The sequence below is a fragment of the Monodelphis domestica genome, chromosome 4 (genome assembly GCF_027887165.1).
Source record: "Monodelphis domestica isolate mMonDom1 chromosome 4, mMonDom1.pri, whole genome shotgun sequence".
Taxonomy (NCBI): domain Eukaryota; kingdom Metazoa; phylum Chordata; class Mammalia; order Didelphimorphia; family Didelphidae; genus Monodelphis; species Monodelphis domestica.
This window is the reverse complement of record NC_077230.1, coordinates 260,529,493-260,542,792: the sequence shown is the minus strand read 5'-3', so window position 1 is coordinate 260,542,792 and position 13,300 is coordinate 260,529,493.

Here is a 13,300-nt window from a genome sequence, read left to right as displayed (position 1 = left end):
GACAGAAAAAGCCAGACCCTGAGAAACTATTTTACTTATATAGATGACTAAAATGGAAGCTCAGAATAGAATAACAATACAAAAATTAAAAAAAAATGTGTGAAGCTTCAAAAGAAAATGTAAAAGAATGAAAACCCCAAAGGAACTTCTGAAAATTACTAAAAGAGTATTGAAAAACAAATAATAGAAGACTTAGGAGAAAAATTGGAAAAGAAAATGAAAGAAAAATTCAACAGTTCAGAATAAAAACTCATTGAAGAAAACAGTTGTCTCAAAAAGGAAAGAGAAAATCTAAAACAGTAAAATATCCTTCCAAGTAAGGAAGTACTATGGGACTCAATAAATAGAGACCCAGAGCTAGAGAGAGGAGGTCCTTGGTTCAAATATGATCTTAGACATTTCCCAGCTGTGTGATCCTGGTCATTTCAAAACATTATACATTGGAGACAAAGATCATTTTCTTTTCCTCCCCTCATCCCCCATAGCCGCACACAAGTCCACTGGGTTTCACATGTGTTCTTGATTCGAAACCATTTCCATGTTGTTAGTATTTGCATTAGAGTGTTCACTTAGAGTCTCTCCTCAGATATGTCCCCTTAACCCATGAAGTCAAGCAATTGCTTTTCCTCGGTGTTTTTACTCCCACAGTTTGTCCTCTGCTTGTGGATAGTGTTTTTCTCCTAGATCCCTGCAGATTGTTCAGGGACATTGCATTGACACTAATGGAGAATTCCATTACGTTCGATTGTACCACAGGGTATCAATCTCTGTGTACAATATTTTCCTGGTTCTTCTCCTTTCTCTCTGCATCACTTCCTGGAGGTTGTTCCAGTCTCCATGGAATTCCTCCACTATATTATTCCTTTTAGCACAATAGTATTCCATCACCAACACATACCACAATTTGTTCAGCCATTCTCCAATTGAAGGGCATCCCCTCCTTTTCCAATTTATGACCACCACAAAGAGTGCAGCTATGAATATTCTTGTACAAGTCTTTTTCCTTATTTATCTCTATGGGGTACAAACCCAGCAGTGCTATGGCTGAATCAAAGGGCAGACAGTCTTTTATAGCCCTTTGGGCATAATTCCAAATTGCCCTCCAGAATGGTTGTATCAATTCACAACTCCACCAGCAATTAATTAATGTCCCTACTTTGCCACATCCCCTCCAGCATTCACTACTTTCCTTTGCTGTCATGTTAGCCAATCTGCTAAGTGTGAGGTGATACCTCAGTGTTGTTTTGATTTGCATCTCTCTGATTATAAAAGATGTAGAACACTTTTTCATGTGCTTATTAATACTTTTGATTTCTTTATCTGAAAACTGCCAATTCATGTCCCTTTCCCATTTATCAATTGGAGAATGGCTTGAATTTTTTAATAATTGATTTAGCTCTTTGAAAATTTGAGTAATTAAACCTTTGTCAGAGGTTTTTATGAAGATTGATTCTCAATTTGTTGCTTCCCTTCCAATTTCAGTTACATTGGTTTTGTTTGTAAAAAAGCTTTTTAAATTGATGTAGTCAAAATTATTTATTTTATATTTTGTGACTCTTTCTATGTCTTGCTTGGTTTTAAAGTCTTTCCCTTCCCAAAGGTCTGACATGTATATTATTCTCTGTTTGCCTAATTTACTTATAGTTTTCTTCTTTATGTTCAAGTCATTCACCCAAGTTGAATTTATCTTGGTGTAGGGTGTGAGATGTTGAACCAAACCTAATCTCTCCCATATTGCCTTCCAATTTTCCCAGAAGTTTTATTAAATAGTGGATTTTTGTCCCAAAAGCTGGGATCTTTGGGTTTATCATATACTATCTTGCTGAGGTCATTTGCCCCAAGTCTATTCCACTGATCCTCCTTTCTGTCTCTTAGCCAGTATAGAATTGTTTTGATGACTGCTGCTTTGTAATATAGTTTGAGATCTGGGTCTGCAAGGCCCCCTTCCTTTGTATTTATTTTTGATAATTTCCCTGGATATCCTTGATCCTTTGTTATTACAAATGAACTTTGTTATGTATTTTTCTAAATCAGCAAAAATATTTTTTGGAATTTCAATGGGTATGGCACTAAATAGATGAATAAGTTTGGGTTGGATGTTCATTTTTATTATATTGGCTCATCCTACCCATGAGCAGTTAATGTTTTTCCAATTGCTCAAGTCTAGTTTTAGTTGAGTGGAGAGTGTTTTTTAGTTGTGTTCATATATTTCCTGTTTGTCTCAGGAAATAGATTCCTAGGTATTTTATTTTTTCTAAGGTGATTTTGAATGGGATTTCTCTTTCTAGTTTTTACTACTTAGCTGTGTTGGAAATATATAGAAATGCTGATGACTTATGTGGGTTTATTTTGTTTCCTGCAACTTTGCTAAAGTTGTTGATTATTTCAATTAGCTTTCTGGTTGAATCTCTAGGATTCGTTAAATAGACCATCATATCATCTGCAGAGCCATAACTTGGTCTCCTCCTTGCCTATTTTAATGCCTTCAATTCCTTCATCTTCTCTAATTGCTACTGCTAGTGTTTCTAGTACAATGTCAAATAACAGAGGTGATAATGGGTATCCTTGTTTCACTCCTGATCTTATTGGGAAGGCATCTAGTTTATTGCCATTGTAGATGATATTATCTGATGGTTTTAGATATATACTGTTTATTATTTTTAGAAATGACCCTTCTAGACTTCCGGTCAAGATGGCGGCGTAGAGAAAGCTGAAGTTCAGATCTCCGGAAAACCCTTCCCAACCGATCTCAAACTATACGCACCTAAGGCACCGAAATTCAAAACGATCAACAGCATAGACCCTGGGAAGCTTCCTCCTGGACCTGGACCTGGATCAAAAGGTATGGCCCCCCTCAAAAGCCAGAAACTGAGATCACTCGGACCTAAGGGGTAGGAGAGCAGAGTCCAAGGCTCTGGGAAGCCGCAGCCCCGCCCTGCTCAGAGAGCAGCATCCTCTGAAACAACAACAACCCTCAGGGCCTTCTATCTGAGTCCCAGTGAAAGTCACTGCCCTCGGATCTCCCCCCGCAGAGAGCAGGGTCGTCTGAAACAACAGCAACCCTCAGGGCGGGCAAGACAGCCTCACAGTCTGGATCCTGCTATCCAAGTCTCAGTGAAAGTCACTTCCCTCAGAGCTCCTGGAAGCCGCAGCTCCTTCCTCCACAGAGAGCAGGGTCCTCTGAAACAACAGCACCCCTCAGGGCCAAAAAAAACAGCATCACGGCCAGCTATTCTGAAGGCAACTTCCAGAAAGCAACCCAACCCAGTCCATTAGAGCGGGCACCTTAGCAGCAGGGAAGCAAAGAGAACCAGGGAAGAGTGTGACCCACTGGTCTGACCCTTCCATTCCAGTTCCAGTGAAAGTCATTGCCTTAAGGCATACTCAATTTAACCCAGGGAAAGCTCATAGAACCGACAATCTGCCCAGGACTAAAGCCTCTGAACACCAGACAGAGATAAGAAAAGCTAATCCTCCCCATTCAGAGATGGCAAACTCCACAGAAGCACAGAAGCCCCCAAATCCCAAGAAAAATGAGAAGAAAGGGGTGACTTTGGACACATTCTATGGAATCAAAATACAAAATACAGAGGAGATAGAAGGCGATGCACAAGAAAATGCCCCAAAACCTTCCAAAGGAAATGGAAACTTTCCACAAACACATGAAGAATTTGAATCAGAAATGATCCAAAAGATGGAAGCCTTCTGGGAGGAAAAGTGGGAAATAATGCAAAAGAAATTCACGCATCTACAAAACCGGTGTGATGAAACTGAAAAGTAAAACCACGCTTTAAAGGCCAGAATCAGGCAGCTGGAAGACAACGATCGTGTAAAAGAGCAAGAATTAATAAAGCAAAGCCGAAATACCAAGAAATTAGAAGAGAACATAAAATATCTCACCGACAAGGTGACAGATTTGGAAAATGGAGGGAAAAGAGATAATTTAAGAATAATTGGACTTCCAGAAAAGCCAGAAATAAACACCAAACTCGACATCAGGATACAAGATATAATCAAAGAAAATTGCCAAGATATTCTAGAACAAGGGGGCAATACAGCTACAGACAGAGCTCACAGAACACCTTCTACACTAAACCCCCAAAAGACAACTCCCAGGAATGTAATTGCCAAATTCCAAAGCTATCAAACAAAAGAAAAAATCCTACAGGAAGCCAGAAAAAGACAATTTAGATATAAAGAAATGCCAATCAGGGTCACACAAGACCTTGCAAATTCTACTCTGAATGATCGTAAGGCATGGAACATGACCTTCAGAAAGGCAAGAGAGCTGGATCTTCAACCAAGAATCAGCTACCCAGCAAAACTGACTATATACTTCCAGGGGAAAGTATGGCCATTCAACAAAATAGAAGATTTCCAGACATTTGCAAAGGAAAGATCAGAGCTCTGGGAAAAGTTCGATATTCAAAAACAAAGAGCATGGAATACCTGAAAAGGTAAATATTAAGGAAAGGGGAAAAATGTTATCTTCTTCTTTTACTCAAACTCTCTTCTATAAGAACTACATTTATGGACTTCCGGTTAAGATGGTGGCTTAGAGAAAGCTCAAGTTCAGATCTCTGGAAAAACCTTCCCGACCGATCTCAAACTATAAGCTCCTAAGGCGCCGAAATTCAAAACGATCAACAGCACAGACCCTGGGAACCCTCCTCCTGGACCTGGAACCGGTTCAAAAGGTACGGCTCCCCTCAAAAGCCAGAACCCGAGATCCCTCGGACCTCAGGGGTAGGAGCGCAGAGTCCAAGGCTCCCGGAAGCCGCAGCCCTGCCGGCTGGGCTCAGAGAGCAGAACCCTCAGGGCCTTCTACAGTCCCGGTGAAAGTTACTGCCTGGGGCTTCCGCTGCAGAGAGCTGGTCGAAACAACAGCAACCCTCAGGGCGGGCAAGACAGCCTCACGGGCTGGATCCTGCTATCCAAGTCTCAGTGAAAGTCCTTGCTCTCGGAGCTTGGGTTAGCTGCAGCCCATCCCCCCGCAGGCTGACGAAACAGCCTCACGGCCAGCGATTCTGAAGGCAACTTCCTGAAAGTTAGCCGGGGGGAGAGTGTGGCCTCGTGGTCCGACCCTTCCATTCCAGTTCCAGTGAGGCATATTCAGTTTAACCCAGGGAAAGTCATAGAACCATCTGCCCAGGACTAAAGCCTCTGAACACCAGACAGAGACAAGAAAAGCCAATCCTCCATATTCAGAGATGGAAAACTCCACAGAAACACAGAAGCCCCAAAATACCAAGAAAAATAAGAAGAAAGGGGCGACTTTGGACACATTCTATGGAGCCAAAATACAAAATACAGAGCAGATAGAAGATAATATAAAAGAAAATGCTCCAAAACCTTCCAAAGGAAATGGAAACTCTCCACAAACCTATGAAGAATTTGAATCAGAAATGACCAAAAAGATGGAAGCCTTCTGGGAGGAAAAGTTGGAAATAATGCAAAAGAAATTCACGCACCTACAAAACCAGCTTGACCAAACTGTAAAAGAAAACCAGGCTTTAAAGGCCAGAATCAGGCAGCTGGAAGACAACGATCGTGTAAAAGAGCAAGAATCAATAAAGCAAAGCCAAAATACCAAGAAATTAGAAGAGAACATAAAATATCTCACCGACAAAGTGATAGATCTGGAAAATAGGGGGAGAAGGGATAATTTAAGAATAATTGGACTCCCAGAAAAGCCAGAAATAAACACCAAACTGGACATGGTGATACAAGATATAATCAAAGAAAATTGCCCAGAGATTCTAGAACAAGGGGGCAATACAGCCACTGACAGAGCTCACAGAACACCTTCTACACTAAACCGCCTAAAGACAACTCCCAGGAATGTAATTGCCAAATTCCAAAGCTATCAAACAAAAGAAAAAATCCTACAGGAAGCCAGAAAAAGACAATTTAGATATAAAGGAATGCCAATCAGGGTCACACAAGACCTTGCAAGTTCTACTCTGAATGATCGTAAGGCATGGAACATGATCTTCAGAAAGGCAAGAGAGCTGGGTCTCCAACCAAGAATCAGCTACCCAGCAAAACTGACTATATACATCCAAGGGAAAGTATGGGCATTCAACAAAATAGAAGACTTCCAACTTTTCGCAAAGAAAAGACCAGAGCTCTGTGTAAAGTTTGATACCGAAAATCAAAGAGCAAGGAATACCTGAAAAGGTAAATATTAAGGAAAGGGGAAAATGTTATCTTCTTCTTTTACTCAAACTCTCTTCTATAAGGACTACATTTATATCAACCTATGTATACTAATATGTGGGGAAAATGTAATGTATAAATAGGGGGTAAAGAAAGACCAAATAGAATAATCATTCTCACACAAAGATTCATATGGGAAGGGGAGGAGAAGAAAACTCCTATAAGAAGGAGAGGAAGAGGGGGGGGGGATTTACTTAAACTTCAATCTCAGGGAAATCAACTCTGAGAGGGAAAAACATCCAGATCCATTGGGATCTTGAATTCTATCTTACCCAACAAGGGTAAGGAGAAGTGAAAACCAAGGGGGGGAGGGGGAGAGGGAGAACAAAAAGGGAGGGAAAGAGAGGGGGGAAGGGGAGGGAACAAAAAGGGAGGGACTAAAAAGGGAAACATCAAGGGAGGGGACAAGGGGGACTGTTTCAAAGTAAATCACTGGACTAAAAGGTAGAGCCGAAGAAGAATAGGTTAGAATTAGGGAAGGCAATCAAAATGCCAGGGAGTCCACAAATGACAATCATAACTTTGAACGTGAATGGGATGAACTCACCCATAAAACGTAGACGAATAGCAGAATGGATTAGAATCCAAAACCCTACCATATGTTGTCTTCAAGAAACACACATGAGGCGGGTTGACACCCACAAGGTCAGAATTAAAGGATGGAGTAAGACCTTCTGGGCTTCAACTGATAGAAAGAAGGCAGGAGTGGTAATCTGTTACAAGGGAATCACTTTAAAAGACTGATATATATTAATTTAAGGTCGCCAAGGAATCAGCTATGTAATTCCTAAATGAAAACTCAAGTCAGCCGTCAGCCTTTTTGGAGTTTAATTACAATAGGAGCAAGAAAGGAATTAGAGATATATAGAGAGAGAGAAAGGGGAGAGAAGGGAATAGGGCTTAAATACCCCCTCTGTTTAGGCTGGGCCAAAAGGCCCAAGCCCTTAGATAGCTGGGGCAAAGAAAAGAGATCAGTCCCTTTCACTCACGTGTCCAAAATGGAGAAACAGTCTCAGAGGCCCCCACTTTCAGCTTCCTTCAGAGCAAGCTTCCTCAGAGCCCAGGAACCACCGACCAAAAACTCAACCCCCTTCAGTCTCCAGACCCTCCTATCTTTAAGGACACCATCCAAGTTGCCTCCCCTCAGTCCTCACATCTACCAATCACTCTTCATCAATTTCCCTGTCAATGGAGGCTCTCGCTTAACCCAGGACCGCCCAGAGGTTTCTGGCTTTTTGCACATGTCTGTTGAAGGTCATATTTTCCAATGATTAAATCTATACTCCTTTGCTACAGCCCTTTCTAAATCCTGTTAACTTGAGTATGGTAGAGATTGGAATAATTAAATTTTGATCTAGGCTGCAGCCCTTACTCAATCCTATTAGGACTGAATAGGGTGGAGATTGATTCCAAGTATCTCCATTGTATCAATTCTAAAATCAATCAAGACTCAAAGAAATTCCTGTTCTATGCTTAAGCATAGGTCAAAGTCCTTTCCATTGTTCAGCAAAGGGTTTCTGTCCTAAAGTAATCTTAAGAAGGGAAGAGAAGGAACCTCCCATGCCAATGGAGTTCCCATTCCAATAGACTATCAGTAAGAAATTTTCCAAGTATGAAATATCCCAATGGTGAAATTTCCAACATTTATAAGTCTAAGGAATTTTGAGGTTTACAAATCATGATATCCGATAAAGCCAATGCAAAAATAGACCTGATCAAAAGGGATAGGGAAGGTAATTATATTTTGTTAAAAGGGACTATAGACAATGAGGAAATATCATTAATCAATATGTATGCACCAAATAATATAGCACCCAAATTTCTAATGGAGAAACTAGGAGAATTGAAGGAAGAAATAGACAATAAAACCATACTAGTGGGAGACTTAAACCAACCATTATCAAATTTAGATAAATCAAATCAAAAAATAAATAAGAAAGAGTTAAAAGAAGTGAATGAAATCTTAGAAAAATTAGAATTAATAGACATATGGAGAAAAATAAATAGGGATAAAGAGGAATACACCTTCGTCTCAGCACCACATGGCACATTCACAAAAATTGACCATACATTAGGTCACAGAAACATAGCACACAAATGCAGAAAAGCAGAAATAATGAATGCAGCCTTCTCAGATCACAAGGCAATAAAAATAATGATTAGTAATGGTACATGGAAAACCAAATCTAAAACCAATTGGAAATTAAACAATATGATACTCCAAAACCATTTAGTTAAAGAAGAAATCATAGAAACAATTAATAATTTCATCGAGGAAAATGACAATGGCGAAACATCCTTTCAAACCTTTTGGGATGCAGCCAAAGCAGTAATCAGAGGTAAATTCATATCCCTGAATGCTTATATTAACAAACAAGGGAGAGCAGAGATCAATCAATTGGAAATGCAAATGAAAAAACTGGAAAGCGATCAAATTAAAAACCCCCAGCAGAAAACCAAATTAGAAATCCTAAAAATTAAGGGAGAAATTAATAAAATCGAAAGAGATAGAACTATTGATTTAATAAATGAGACAAGAAGCTGGTACTTTAAAAAAACAAACAAAATAGACAAGGTACTGGTCAATCTAATTAAAAAAAGGAAGGAAGAAAAGCAAATTCACAGCATTAAAGATGAAAAGGGGGACAGCACCTCTGATGAAGAGGAAATTAAGGCAATCATTAGAAATTACTTTGCCCAATTATATGGCAATAAATACACCAATTTAGGAGAAATGGATGAATATATACAAAAATACAAACTGCCTAGACTAACAGAAGAGGAAATAGAATTCCTAAATAATCCCATATCAGAAATTGAAATCCAACAAGCCATCAAAGAACTTCCTAAGAAAAAATCCCCAGGGCCTGATGGATTCACCTGTGAATTCTATCAAACATTCAGAGAACAGTTAATCCCAATACTACACAAACTATTTGACATAATAAGCAAAGAGGGAGTTCTACCAAACTCCTTTTACGACACAAACATGGTACTGATTCCAAAACCAGGCAGGTCAAAAACAGAGAAAGAAAACTATAGGCCAATCTCCCTAATGAATATAGATGCAAAAATCTTAAATAGGATACTAGCAAAAAGACTCCAGCAAGTGATCAGAAGGATCATTCACCATGATCAAGTAGGATTCATACCAGGGATGCAGGGCTGGTTCAACATTAGGAAAACCATCCACATAATTGACCACATCAACAAGCAAACTAGCAAGAACCACATGATTATCTCAATAGATGCAGAAAAAGCCTTTGATAAAATACAACACCCATTCCTATTAAAAACACTAGAAAGCATAGGAATAGAAGGGTCATTCCTAAAAATAATAAACAGCATATATCTAAAACCAACAGCTAATATCATCTGCAATGGGGATAAACTAGATGCATTCCCAATAAGATCAGGAGTGAAACAAGGATGCCCATTATCACCTCTACTATTTGACATTGTAATAGAAACACTAGCAGTAGCAATTAGAGAAGATAAAGGAATTGAAGGCATCAAAATAGGCAAGGAGGAGACCAAGTTATCACTCTTTGCGGATGACATGATGGTCTACTTAAAGAATCCTAGAGATTCAACCAAAAAGCTAATTGAAATAATCAACAACTTTAGCAAAGTTGCAGGATACAAAATAAACCCACATAAATCATCAGCTTTTCTATATATCTCCAACACAGCTCAGCAGCAAGAACTAGAAAGAGAAATCCCATTCAAAATCACCTTAGACAAAATAAAATACCTAGGAATCTATCTCCCAAGACAAACACAGGAACTATATGAACACAACTACAAAACACTCGCCACACAACTAAAACTAGACTTGAACAAATGGAAAAACATTAACTGCTCATGGATAGGACGAGCCAATATAATAAAAATGACCATCCTACCCAAACTTATTTATCTATTTAGTGCCATACCCATTGAACTACCAAAATACTTCTTCACTGATTTAGAAAAAACTATAACAAAGTTCATTTGGAAGAACAAAAGATCAAGGATATCCAGGGAAATAATGAAAAAAAACACACATGATGGGGGCCTTGCAGTCCCTGACCTAAAACTATATTACAAACCAGCAGTCATCAAAACAATTTGGTACTGGCTAAGAAACAGAAAGGAAGATCAGTGGAATAGACTGGGGAAAAGTGACCTCAGCAAGACAGTATACGATAAACCCAAAGATCCCAGCTTTTGGGACAAAAATCCACTATTCGATAAAAACTGCTGGGAAAATTGGAAGACAGTGTGGGAGAGACTAGGAATAGATCAACACCTCACACCCTACACCAAGATAAATTCAAAATGGGTGAGTGACTTAAACATAAAAAAGGAAACCATAAGTAAATTGGGTAAACATAGAATAGTATACATGTTAGACCTTTGGGAGGGGAAAGGCTTTAAAACCAAGCAAGATATAGAAAGAATCACAAAATGTAAAATAAATAATTTTGACTACATCAAACTAAAAAGCTTTTGTACAAACAAAACCAATGTAACTAAAATCAGAAGGGAAACAACAAATTGGGAAAAAATCTTCATAGAAACCTCTGACAAAGGTTTAATTACTCATATTTATAATGAGCTAAATCAATTGTACAAAAAATCAAGCCATTCTCCAATTGATAAATGGGCAAGGGAAATGGATAGGCAGTTCTCAGATAAAGAAATCAAAACTATTAACAAGCACATGAAGAAGTGTTCTACATCTCTTATAATCAGAGAGATGCAAATCAAAACAACTCTGAGGTATCACCTCACACCTAGCAGATTGGCTAACATAACAGCAAAGGAAAGTAATGAATGCTGGAGGGGATGTGGCAAAATAGGGACATTAATTCATTGCTGGTGGAGCTGTGAAATGATCCAACCATTCTGGAGGGCAATTTGGAACTATGCCCAAAGAGCAACAAAAGAATATCTACCCTTTGACCCAGCCATAGCACTGCTGGGTCTGTACCCCAAAGAGATAATGGACACAAAGGCTTGTACAAAAATATTCATAGCTGCTCTCTTTGTGGTGGCCCAAAACTGGAAAACGAGGGGATGCCCATCAATTGGGGAATGGCTGAACAAACTGTGGTATATGTTGGTGATGGAATACTATTGTGCTAAAAGGAATAATAAAGTGGAGAAGTTCCATGGAGACTGGAACAACCTCCAGGAAGTGATGCAGAGCGAGAGGAGCAGAACCAGGAGAACATTGTACACAGAGACTAATACACTGTGGTATAATCGAACGTAATGGACTTCTCCATTAGTGGCGGTGTAATGTCCCTGAACAACTTGCAGGGATCCAGGAGAAAAAAAACACCATTCATAAGGAAAGGATAAACTATGGGAGTGGAAACGCCGAGAAAAAGCAACTGCCTGAATACAGAGGTTGAGGGGACATGACAGAGGATGGACTCTAAATGAACACTCTAATGCAAATACTATCAACAAAGCAATGGGTTCAAATCAAGAAAACATCTAATGCCCAGTGGACTTACGCGTTGGCTATGGGGGGTGGGGGGGGGAGGAAAAGAAAATTATCTATGTCTTTAACGAATAATGCTTGGAAATGATCAAATAAAATATATTAAAAAAAAAAGAACTACATTTATATCAATCTATGTATACTAATAAGTGGGGAAAATGTAATGTATAAATAGGTGGTAAAGAAAGACCAAATAGAATAATCTTTCTCACACAAAGACTCACATGGGAAGGGGAGGGGAAGAAAACTCCTATAAGAAGGAGAGGAAGAGAGGGTTTTTTTTTACTTAAACCTTAATCTCAGGGAAATCAACTCTGAGAAGGAAAAATATCCTGATCCATTGGGATCTTGAATTCTATCTTACCCAACAAGGGTAGGGAGAAGGGAACACCAAGGGGGGGAGGGGGAGAGAGAGAACAAAAAGGGAGGTAAAGAGACGGGGGAGGGGGAGGGAACAATAAAGGAGGGACTAAAAAGGGAAACATCAAGGGAGGGGACGAGGGGGACTGATTCAAAGTAAATCACTGGACTAAAAGGTAGAGCCGAAGAAGAAAAGATTAGAATTAGGGAAGGATATCAAAATGCCAGGGAGTCCACAAATGACAATCATAACTTTGAACGTGAATGGGATGAACTCACCCATAAAACGTAGACGAATAGCAGAATGGATTAGAATCCAAAACCCTACCATATGTTGTCTTCAAGAAACACACATGAGGCGGGTTGACACCCACAAGGTCAGAATTAAAGGATGGAGTAAGACCTTCTGGACCTCAACTGATAGAAAGAAGGCAGGAGTGGTAATCATGATATCTGATAAAGCCAAAGCAAAAATAGACCTGATCAAAAGGGATAGGGGAGGTAATTATTATATTTTGTTAAAAGGGACTTTAGACAATGAGGAAATATCATTAATCAACATGTATGCACCAAATAATATAGCACCCAAATTTCTAATGGAGAAACTAGGAGAATTGAAGGAAGAAATAGACAGTAAAACCATATTAGTGGGAGACTTAAACCAACCATTATCAAATTTAGATAAATCAAATCAAAAAATAAATAAGAAAGAGGTAAAAGAAGTGAATGAAATCTTAGAAAAATTAGAATTAATAGACATATGGAGAAAAATAATTAGGGATAAAAAGGAATACACCTTCTTCTCAGCACCACATGGCACATTCACAAAAATTGACCATACATTAGGTCACAGAAACATAGCACAGAAATGCAGAAAAGCAGAAATAATGAATGCAGACTTCTCAGATCACAAGGCAATAAAAATAATGATTAGTAATGGTACATGGAAAACCAAATCTAAAACCAATTGGAAATTAAACAATATGATACTCCAAAAACGTTTAGTTAAAGAAGAAATCATAGAAACAATAATTTCATTGAGGAAAATGACAATGGCGAAACATCCTTTCAAACCTTTTGGGATGCAGGCAAAGCGGTAATCAGAGGTAAATTCATATCCCTGAATGCTTATATTGACAAACAAGGGAGAGCAGAGATCAATCAATTGGAAATTCAAATGAAAAAACTCGAAAGCGATCAAATTTAAACCCCCCAGCAGAAAAACAA